Here is an 11212-nt window from a genome sequence, read left to right as displayed (position 1 = left end):
GCCTACCACAGAGTAAGGGACTGGCTTAAAATAAATAAATAGCTTAAATGGAAAGAACTTAGCTTGTCTGAAAACAAACAAGCAAGCAAACAAACAGCTCCCTCCCACCCCCCCCCCAAAAAAAAAAAAAAAAAAAAAAAAGTTGTCTCAAAAAAATACATTAATTGTTGAAAAAGACAAGGACAGATTCCTGAACTGACATTGTCTCCTGCTTGCTTCTCATCTTATTTCCAACAGGTGATCTTATCATTGTTGTTTTGATCCTGGCACCTGCCTGAATTATAAGATTTTGATTCTTTTAATAAAGAGTAAAGTATCATAGCTCATAGTATGAATTTTTAAAAGCACTTAGAAAGATATTTATATATTTATGAATGTTTAGAGAGATGAGTTTAACAGCAAATATGGTGAGAAAATAAATACTTTGAACTTATTAAATGGGAAAATTACTGGGATTTTTCTTCATGAGTACTCTCCAACAGTAGTTTCTTCTGTCTTTTTAGAGTTCTCCCCAGGTGAACTCAATTTTATAAGAGTGTTAAAATAAGACAAAGGCTCAGATTTTCCATTGTGTTGGCAGTATCATCAGAAACTCAAAGTAGGTAGTCTCAATTTTTCACTACTCTTTCATGCTCATGCTTGTGTGTGAGGAATTATCCATCATGCTCTGTTCAGTCACCGCTCCCCAGATGACCTCCTCTAAACGCACTGTAATTTTGACTGAAGATGTATGACTTTTTTTCTTGTATTAGAACAAATATAATTTTCTTGTACCCAAATGAACCTTGTCTTTCCCTGAGAAGAATGTTTGACCTGCTATGCTCATTTAAAATCTAGCTTCTGCAAATGATGATGCCATGATGCCAACATTTAATCACGATGCCAACAAGCAGTGGGAAACTGATGACACATTTTGTTTCCTGTGTTCTTTTACAGCCAGATGTAAGTTCAACCAAAGTCAAGCCTGGAATAAAAAGGATGAGAAATTCTTTATGTAAATTAACTCTGTTTCATATTTTCTTGACTTTTTCATCTTTGTGAACTCCTGAGCCTCAAAAACAATTCTGTAAACCCATGTTCACTTACCATTATTACCACTTGAAAACTTTAAGCACATTCTTTACTTGCTCACCTTAGCCTTCATACAACTGCAAAAATTGTTAGCCAGATCCTGATCAAAGTCAACTGAAAAAAAATAAATGTATGATATCTTTAATAATCTAACTTTTGAAGTATCTGCACATTTTCAAATGAGAGCCTTTGATTGTTTGCTTGGTTAAACCAGCATTGTTATGCCACATTAGATAGGATATAGCTACAGCACTTCTCTTTCTTAAGTTTGAGTATTTTAGCAGTCAATGTGCATCTCTCTGCTCGATGGTCTTGAAGCATCTTTTTAGATGAAGTACGTCTTCACTGTTCCTTGTTCCTTTCTTATTTTTGGCAGAGAGCTACCTTTTGAATCTTCTTTGCTTTTTTTTTTTTTTTTTTCCTCAATTATGTATTTATTTGTAATAGTGCTTAAAGCCCATAAGTATATTTTATCAATTGAAAATAAAACTAAATAAGCAAGATTCTTCTGCTGATTTGGTAAGGAATGGCTAACCCAAGCTCAATATATTGTGATAGAGGAGTACAGTATATTTCTTTGTTATACAAGTAGCCACCTTTATTAGATGAATTTCACATAGTGCCGTTCTCTATTCCATTTTGGTTGAAGATGAATTCTTGTTACTTTTCTTATTGTAGTCACTGAAGGAAGCTTAATATACATACAATTATGTAAAATAATTAAGGAAAAAATCAGAACCCATTACTTTTCACAAAATTATAAAACACAAGAAACTCAGAAATAATAAATGCCAGAAAGCAAGTTGTCTGTGCAGTCTGCATTTAGGTCTCTTTATTGCATCCCTATCTTAATTGCATAATCACATTTACACACCTTATTCATGGCCCAGAAAGAACAGTGCTCACTAATGAGCAGATGTTCACATTCCTGGTTCTTCCTAATCACTCCATGTGTAAGTTACTCAGGTATAAGTTACTGATGACCATTAAAACCTGTTAACTGTATAAAATTAACCCTTTGCTTAACACATTTTCCTTTAGTGCCCACAACTAGTACAACTAATTACTCAACAGAATTAGTTTTTATTATAAAATGATAGAGCAGTATACAGTTCTTTTTTTTTTCTTTTTCTTTTTTTTCCAAAATATAAATTAATTTTAATTAACTTTGCACATTAATTTCTTGCCTTAGTAAAACTGGGTGTCCAATAGAGTACAAAATAAAACATTGATGACAGGTTCCATTTAACAGCCTCTAGCATATCTTTGCTGGTCTTCAACTGCTGTTTCAGAGTGAGAGCAGGTCTCACAGAGGTTCTGTTTCTACCAGCCCACTGTGGATGCAATATCGTGCTGCAGATGCCACTAGGCAACAATGTTCAAGCAAATGATATCAATCATCTAGTCAATGTAGTCACTTCAGTCTTCAAACCTATTAAATATCTAATTCAAACCTATATAATGTCAGAGAGAAACTCTATCAATTAATTTAATTCAGTTCTGGACTCATCGTGTCATATCATCACATGATACACTTGTTGGAAATTTCCATGTAGTTTTTGCTCCATAGATGATTCCATTTTTTCCTTCCACTTTGTGTGGCTGTGACTTCAGTATCTGCTAAGAATGTCATCAAATACCATTATAACTTCCAACATCACTATTGTCATATGATCAGTCTTGCTTTCTGTTCCTTGCACTTTTTATCCTGGTCCTTGGTTCTTTGTCCTACCTGTCCTAATTTCCCCAAACTGACTCATCATTCCTAACCCAGTCTCCACTTCTGATGTAATTCCCATTTTCCTAGTCTTATTCCTAGAGAAATCCATTTTCTCTCTCCTGGTGTTCCATGTGATATCAATTCCAGATATGTATTTTTTCTCACTGCCTTCTAGTTTTAAACTAATCTCTATATTCCTCTTCAATCTATCAGCATTTCTTTAGTTTTTCACAAGTCTTCTGCTAAATCCTGTCTTCTGTTATTGCCAGTTCTCCTGCCATCTTTGCTCTTTGTTCTTCATTATGTCTAACTCTATTCTCTTTCAAATTACCCTAGCTTTCATCTATTTTCATTCAGTGTCTCCTAATTGCTTATCTGTCTTTATGATATTTCCTCAAGAAAACTGTAAAAACCTGTCTCAGTGTGGTGGTTTTACGTGGGTGGGCAGCTGAATTCCACCATGGCTGCTCTCTCATTCCCCCTCCTGAAAGAGGACAGGGGGTGGGGAAATACAGTGTAAAGGGCTCAAGGGTTGAGATAAGGACGGGGAGATTGCTCAGCAGTTATTGTGATGGGCAAAACAGACTCAGCGTAGGGAGATAGTAAGATTTATTACCTATTACTAACAAGTTAAAGAAGTGAGAAAGAAAGGAAATAAATTTAAAACACCTTCCCCTCCATCCACCCTCTTCTACCTCCTACCCCCAAGCAGTGCAGGGGAATGGAGAATGGGGGCTGTGGTCAGTCCCTAACGCTTCATCTCCACCTCTCCTTCACGGTCACTCTCTGCCCCTGCTCCACGTGGAGTCCCTCCACAGAATGATGCCTGTTGTGAAAACATGGTAGTAACATTACTTTTAGTTGCTTTGTCTGATGCTGGATTCCAAATCTTTAAGATCAGAACAAAAAAAAAGCCATAGGTGAAACCTGCAAAGTGCAGATGAATCCTTTCAAATGTATGAATGAGATTAGGAAAACCTTTATCAAGCACAGGAAATACTGTTTTTCAAGACTTTGCAAATTAGACATATTTGTATAGTTTTTTATAGATTTTCTGTAACATAAATTAATTCCTCTGACAAAAAACAACTTTTATGAAGACAAGGAGCATGAGGATAGAAAGAGTATAATATAGTTTCTCTGCAGCATAATTTGAAAATTAGTAAAATACCAGACTTTTATGAAAGCAGTTTGCTAGACTAACTCAGAAAATTCTATATAAAACTAAAAAGCTAAACATTTTCTATGCCTGAGACTTTGTGCAATACAGTAAGCTTGATGCAGGATACAGATACATAATACCACTCAGAACAAAGAAGTGTCCTTTAGACTCTTTAAAAACTGTGGCCTGACAGTCTCAGTTACTTCACACATGAAAGACACAATGGAAAATATAAACTTGGTCACAGTTCACATGACAGAATATCAAGGAGAATTCTTAATCAATTAAAAGAGCTGTTGTGACTAAGCTGATAAAAATTTTATTTGTTTGCCATGATCCAAAATTCACTGACTTTTTAAAGAGTCTATTGACTTCTGTGTCTTTTAAAAGGAGTTTGAGTGCCTTTTTCTGAGAGATTACTGCAGGATATGGAACTCTTAAACTGTTCAGTCTTTGCTTGAACAGAACATTGTTCAGATTGATATATAACATTTCAACTTAAAGTGAAATCTCAAACACCTAAAATACAGCAGCATTATTAAAACAAAACAAAACAAAACATAACGCAAACAAACAAAAAACCCCACATAACTATGATTAAATCATTAATGCAAAAGCTAAGTTTTAATTTATGCATAGGCATTTTAACAAAACTTGGTCAGTATTAATATCTCTTAATTTCAGGTAGATAAATGGGTTTTGAATTCCAGACTTTCATCTCAGAGCTCTTTAATAATTGCCATATTATACATGAGAGTGCACTTCAACATGAAGTGACTACATTTTTATTTAACTGTTATATTCAGAGCTGTATAGATATGATTCAGCTAGCTGAATAAAGAGCTGTATACAACTTCTATACTAGCATTCTGTATAAACCGATTCATATTTTGACCATCAGAAGATCACTATAGTTCGGCTAATAGGGTCATTTGCCACAGTTCCTATTGGCCTTCTGACCTCAAAATACAGCTGGGTTAAGAAAGACCTAGCTACTGTCATTCCTGTTCATCTGTATCCCTGTTGTGGTTTAACCCAGCTGGCAGCTAAGCACCACACAGCCGTTCACTCCCCCACCACCACTCCTCACTCCCCTCAGTGGGTTGGGGAGACAACTGGGGAAAAAAAAAAAGTGAAAGATTGCAGGTTGAGATAAAGACAGTTTATTAGGACAGAAAAGAAAGAGAAATACTACTACTACTACTAATAATAATAATGATACTACTACTACTACTAATGTGTACAAAACAAGTGATGCACAATGCAATTGCTTACCACCTGCTGACTGATGCCCAGGCTGTCACTGAGCAGTTGGTCCCCCCACCCCAGCTAGCCACCCCATATTAACTGTTCAGCATGATATCAGATGGTATTGAATACCCCTGTGGCCAGTTGGGTTCAGCTGTCCTGGGTCTATCCCCACCTATCCCCACTCAGCTCCTGCTGCATACCCAGCCTGCCCGTTGGCAGGGCAGTGTGAGAAGCTGAAAAGTCCTTGGCTTAGTGTAAGCACTGCTCTGCAACTATTAAAACATCAGTGTGATATCACTGAATCCCAAACACAGCACCATACTAGCTTCTAGGAGGAAAATTAACTCTATCCTAGCCAAAACCAGGACATTCTCCTATAATACCAGAGTAGCATAAGGAAATGCAAAGGATAGAAGATAGAAGTAATAAATTATTTTTCCCCTGAAGGAACACAAAATTTTCTGTGGCAACCACTGAAAATAACCGAAAAATAAAAAGGTAAACACATGCAGTTCAGAAGATCCAGTGTGCTTTCAGGCAGCACTGCTGCTCACGAAAGGATGTAGTGTGCTGGCTGAAAAATCCTTTAGGTTTCTGCTAATCTGCTGTTTGGCATACTAAATGAGGTTCACTAGTTTAGGCATAATGCTTTCTGATGAGCTATGCTGTCTTTGGTTCTTGTGAAACTTTGACACATGTAACTCCTTGAAGAAATAACCACTTTTATATGACAATATTTAATAATTTATTTATTTTTAATTAACCATGTACAAAAGGAATCATTCTGAGCTAGCACACTGCAATGCTTATGCTCAGGAACTGGAAAAATAAGAAACATCACCGGCATCTAATTTTTTCTGATTACAGTTCCAAGCTAGCAGACTTAAACATGAACTTTCTGAATTTGGAGGCTCATTTGGAAATGAAATTTCCAGTTTAAATCTTGCAAGGCTTTTCTTGTTTAATACAGATAAAAGATCAAAACTTCTGAGATTCTTATATAATTCTGACAGTCTTTTTACATTTTTTTTTTCCCACGGAATATAAATATGTTCTAGCTATATCAGCCTGTAGTATTTAAATTAAAATTTGAAAAGGAGACAGGTTGCAAATATAAGTGTGGTGTAAATGCCTGAAGTAACTAGGAAAATAAAACTAACATTCACACTTTTAAGGAAAAGGTACAGCATTGAAGAGGCTTTCAGGGTAGGGCATAACTGCATTATCTGAGCATTCCCTAGGCTCCCAACCTTAGATGCTATCGCGCTGGGGAAACTTGGTGTGCTAGTTCTAAGGAACACCACGGAGCGTAGAGTGGAGTGGAGACACCACGGCTAGGCTCTGTAATCAGGTGGGGCCTCGATTGTTCTTGTGCACAAAGCTGCACTTTTTGCCACCCTAAGCCAAAGACCTGTCATGTTTTGACAAATGCTGTACCCTAGTGTACTTTTTGCTCATTATAATATCATTATAATACCAAAACACACCTCCATCCCAAAAGCTACCCGCCTCCAAGGTGCGACCACCCCTCACTGAGCATGCGCCCTGAATTTCTCGGAGCCTATTACTTTAAACGGAGACGGGAAAACTTTACACCAATCATAACTAAGATATGCTTGACTAGAGCCACTCAAGCTCCACCTAAAAGATAGAAAATAATATAAATTGGCCCAAGAGAGAGGGGATGTTAGGGGAGATACCATCGTCAGGGGAGATACCATCCCGAGGACATACAACATCCTTAGGACCTCCTGACTCCTGGGATCAGTCGACAGGCTGAGCCTCTCTTCCCCCCCCATTGGGACGCCTTTGGGTTAGATCTGAATATTTGCTTATAAATCTCTATAGAGTCTTTGATCCTTTTAACGCGTTTATTTCTAGGCTGCACACCTGTAACACCTATAACACCTATAACATCTGTAACACCTGTAACATCTATAACACCTATAACACCTGTATAACATCTGTAACACCTGTGTCACCTGTGTATTTCATGCATACTAGCTTGCTTTTGCAGATAGTCACTATCACCGGCAATCCAAAAGAACCTGATTATCTGTTGCTGTAATAAACCATACTTGATTGCATTGTGATAGCTCTCATTAATGCAACTAGGGTGCGGGTGGTTATCCGTGATAGTTCAGTGTTCTGAATCTAACCAGACCCCCAGACGGTTAATGCATTGTTGGTGAATGTCTGAACGGACCCCCAGGTGATTAATACGTTTTTGGTGAATGTCTGAGCGGACCCCCAGGCGGTTATTATGTTTTTGGTGAATGTCCGAACGGACCCCCAGTTTTGGTGAATGTCCGACTGGTTCAGTACTCTGAATCCAACTGGGCCCGTAACGGTTAATCAGCTACACCCCTTTAACGTGACAATAAGTAAATAAATTATGCAGAAATTCAAAAATGCTGCTAAATGCAGTGTTCACCTATCTAAGCAAAAGTACAAAAAAACTTAAGAACCTGAATATTTACAGATACATTAAAAATATTTCCCCTTTAAAACACAAGTGATAATATTTCCCCCCTTCCTTCCTTTTATGTATATATATACATATTTATATACACAAAAATATGCACACTGAGCTTGACTATATTTGACTGTATAAGCACTGATATCTGTGCCATGTCACTGTGTCAAGTGCTCTTCTGAAGTGTTCTAAGTCCACATATACTATAATAATTTTGTTACAGTCCTGGGCTTTGGTCCGTCTGGTAGTAACTTGGCAACTTACGTATATTCCTATGTAGCTCTTCTGAGTTCACAGAGGAATAATTAATTTTCTGAATATACAACTTCTGCAAAACCTCGTTTTGTCAGTTTCAGTTCTGAACCTTCTGACAGTTATACGTTCATGTACCCATGTTTAAGAAGAGCAGGAATGGTCTTACACAGGGAAATCCCAAAAGATGAAGAGGAAAAGCTGAAGATAGTGAAGTATTTAATAAAGAAAGATAGAAATAGAATGAGCTTCAGTGCAAATTTTAGCTTAGCTGGGAGTCCATTTGCCATCTTGTGAGTCAGAAACAGCCTGTTTTTTTGATGTTGTTGTCCTTCTATTATTCCTGTATGCTAGATATTACCGATATCATGTTTAACCTTCAGCTGATGAAGGTACACTATGAACGTGTAAAGATTATACTTGCAAGTGCACTATTTTTTTTCCTTTCTCATTTAAGCCAAATGCTGTTGTGAAGTTAAAGCTTACTTTCAAAATGGTGTGTTAGTTTTACATGCAGGGAAAACAGAAACTGTTTCCCTGAAACTCAGCAACTCTGATCCAATTGTATTAGAAAGTTAATATAAGATATTTTCTTACAGGGCTTCCTAGGGCTGAGAAGAACATGTGATTAACTGCTTACAATCAGGTTATAGAGGGCTGGGGTAACTGAAACAGTTGATCCTAGATGAATCACAACAGGATATTTGTGGTCTCACATCAGTTACATGAAGCATAATTCACAATGAGAACAGTTGAATCATTGGGACTGGTACTGTTTAATACCTTAATAAAAGACATAGACAGTGGGATCGAGTCTACCCTCAGCAAGTTTGCAGATGACACCAAGCTGAGTGGTACAGTCAGTATAATAGAAGGAAAGGATGCCAGCTAAAGGGACCTGGAAAAGCTTGAGAATCAGGCCCATGTGAACCTAACGAAGTGCTGCACCTGGGCTGGGGCAATCCTGGACATGAGCCATTCTATGAAGATATTCAGTATAGTGTCCGAGATGCATAATTGGTGCATGTACTGACTGAAAGGCATCAACAATGTGTGCAAACGTAAAGACATTTCAATGTGTGCACAGTGACTGGTCAAAGTAATTAAGAACTTGAGAAAGGAGTTCTAGACAGAAGGCAAAAGTCAGTAACCTGACATTTAAAAGCATAATCTATGTAAAGAGTGTCACAAGGGTTATTTTATAGGATTAAGATGACCATCAAAAATAGAAGCAATAACACTAAAATTATTACTAATGAACACGTATCACACAGAACAAAACTTTACAAGATGTAGCAGATTGACATGGCACATTAATATAGTTATTCGCAGATTAACCTAAATGGAACAAGTAATCATCCAGGTGCTGTCCTGGATGTCTTTCTAGTGGGAGAAGAGAAACTAAGTGCTTGTTCCTCCTAGTCCTGACAATCTCATTGTAAAGTGTATGTCCGAGTTGCTACTATCCTTTCTAATTGTCTATTCTCCTTATCTTCCAAATAGCTAGTTCATCCAGAGCTGGAAGGACCCACAAGGATGATCAAGTCCAGCTCCTGGCCTCACAAAGGACCACCCAAAAAACAAATAATATCTTTGAGAGTGTTGTCCAAATTCTTCTTGAATTCATGCATGACAGGCAAGACAATTAAATTATCTTGTCCTGGTCAATATCACCTTATCCTGGCTTTGAATCAAAGCTTTTCATATCAATTTAATTAATATAGGAAATTAATGTAGAAATGCAGTTTGAGATCTTAGAGCAGGGCATACTAATATTTATTTACAAAATCTTCAAGTCAGATGATTTTTCCCAGTCCCAGTACTTCTCACTTAGATTTTGTCCATCCATATTTTTACACCTATACACTTATTAGCTGTACATGTCCAAGATATACATGTCCAAGTGGTCTGGCCAAGATCACTTGTATGTTTTAGAGCATTTTGCCTTGTGGTTCTCCTTGGTTGACATAAATGAACTTTTTTTTTTTTTTTTTTTGTCTGCAGTTTTTCTGGGGTGGTCCTTTCCTTCAGTATCTTACTTATTCCAGCCTTCATAAATCTTAGAAAGGGTTTATATTTAGTTTATATTTTTGATTTTCACAGAATCACAGAATCACAGAATTTCTAGGTTGGAAGAGACCTCAAGATCATTGAGTCCAACCTCTGACCTAACGCTAACAGTCCCTACTAAACCATATCCCTAAGCTCTACATCTAAACGTCTTTTAAAGACTTCCAGGGATGGTGACTCCACCACTTCCCTGGGCAGCCTGTTCCAGTGTCTAACAACCCTTTCGGTAAAGAAGTTCTTCCTAACATCTAACCTAAAACTCCCCTGGCGCAACTTAAGCCCATTCCCCCTCGTCCTGTCACCAGGCACGTGGGAGAATAGACCAACCCCCACCTCGCTACAGCCTCCTTTAAGGTACCTATAGAGAGTGATAAGGTTGCCCCTGAGCCTCCTTTTCTCCAGGCTGAACAAGCCCAGCTCCTTCAGCTGCTCCTCGTAGGACTTGTTCTCCAGGCCCCTCACCAGCTTCGTCGCCCTTCTCTGGACCCGCTCAAGCACCTCGATGTCCTTCTTGTAGCGAGGGGCCCAAAACTGAACACAGTACTCGAGGTGCGGCCTCACCAGAGCCGAGTACAGGAGGACAATCACCTCCCTAGCCCTTCTGCCCACACTGTTTCTTATGCAAGCCAGGATGCTGTTGGCCTTCTTGGCCACCTGAGCACACTGCTGGCTCATATTCAGCCAACTATCAACCAATACTCCCAGGTCTTTCTCTGTCAGGCAGCTTTCCAACCACTCCTCTCCCAGCCTGTAGCTCTACTTGGGGTTATTGTATCCCAGGTGGAGGACCCGGCACTTGGCCTTGCTGAATTTCATGCAGTTGACCTCAGCCCATCGGTGCAGCCTATCCAGATCCTCCTGCAGAGCTTTCCTACCATCGAGCAGATCGACACACGCACCTAGCTTGGTGTCATCTGCAAACTTACTGAGGGTGCACTCAATGCCCTCGTCCAGATCATTGATGAAGATATTAAAGAGGACCGGCCCCAGCACCGAGCCCTGGGGAACGCCACTAGTGACCAGCCTCCAGCTGGACTTGACTCCATTCACCACGACTCTTTGGGCCCGGCTATCCATCCAGTTTCTAACCCAACGAAGCGTGCGCCAGTGCAAGCCAAGAGCAGCCAGTTTCTTGAGGAGAAGGCTGTGGGAGACGGTGTCAAATGCCTTGCTAAAGTCAAGGTAGACCACATCCACAGCCTTTCCCTCG

General features: G+C 38.8%; 1 long non-coding RNA gene across 2 annotated transcripts; it reads right to left on the bottom strand.

Moving 5' to 3' along the window:
• Positions 1–212: 212 nt before the first annotated feature.
• Positions 213–5273, bottom strand: LOC119715612 (uncharacterized). Of its 2 annotated transcripts, none has more exons than XR_005262859.2 (3): positions 5229–5273; positions 1133–1185; positions 213–964 (listed from the first exon to the last, which is right to left on the bottom strand). It is a non-coding gene; the product is annotated as an uncharacterized lncRNA (long non-coding RNA). The 2 variants fall into 2 exon arrangements; XR_005262860.2 differs by having other exon boundaries at positions 1087–1185; positions 5229–5265.
• Between the last annotated feature and the right edge of the window lie 5939 nt (positions 5274–11212).

This window comes from Anas platyrhynchos, chromosome 1 (assembly GCF_047663525.1).
Source record: "Anas platyrhynchos isolate ZD024472 breed Pekin duck chromosome 1, IASCAAS_PekinDuck_T2T, whole genome shotgun sequence".
NCBI classification, from domain to species: Eukaryota; Metazoa; Chordata; class Aves; order Anseriformes; family Anatidae; genus Anas; species Anas platyrhynchos.
Note: the sequence above shows the minus strand (reverse complement) of the source record. Positions and strands in the feature narration are given on the sequence as shown.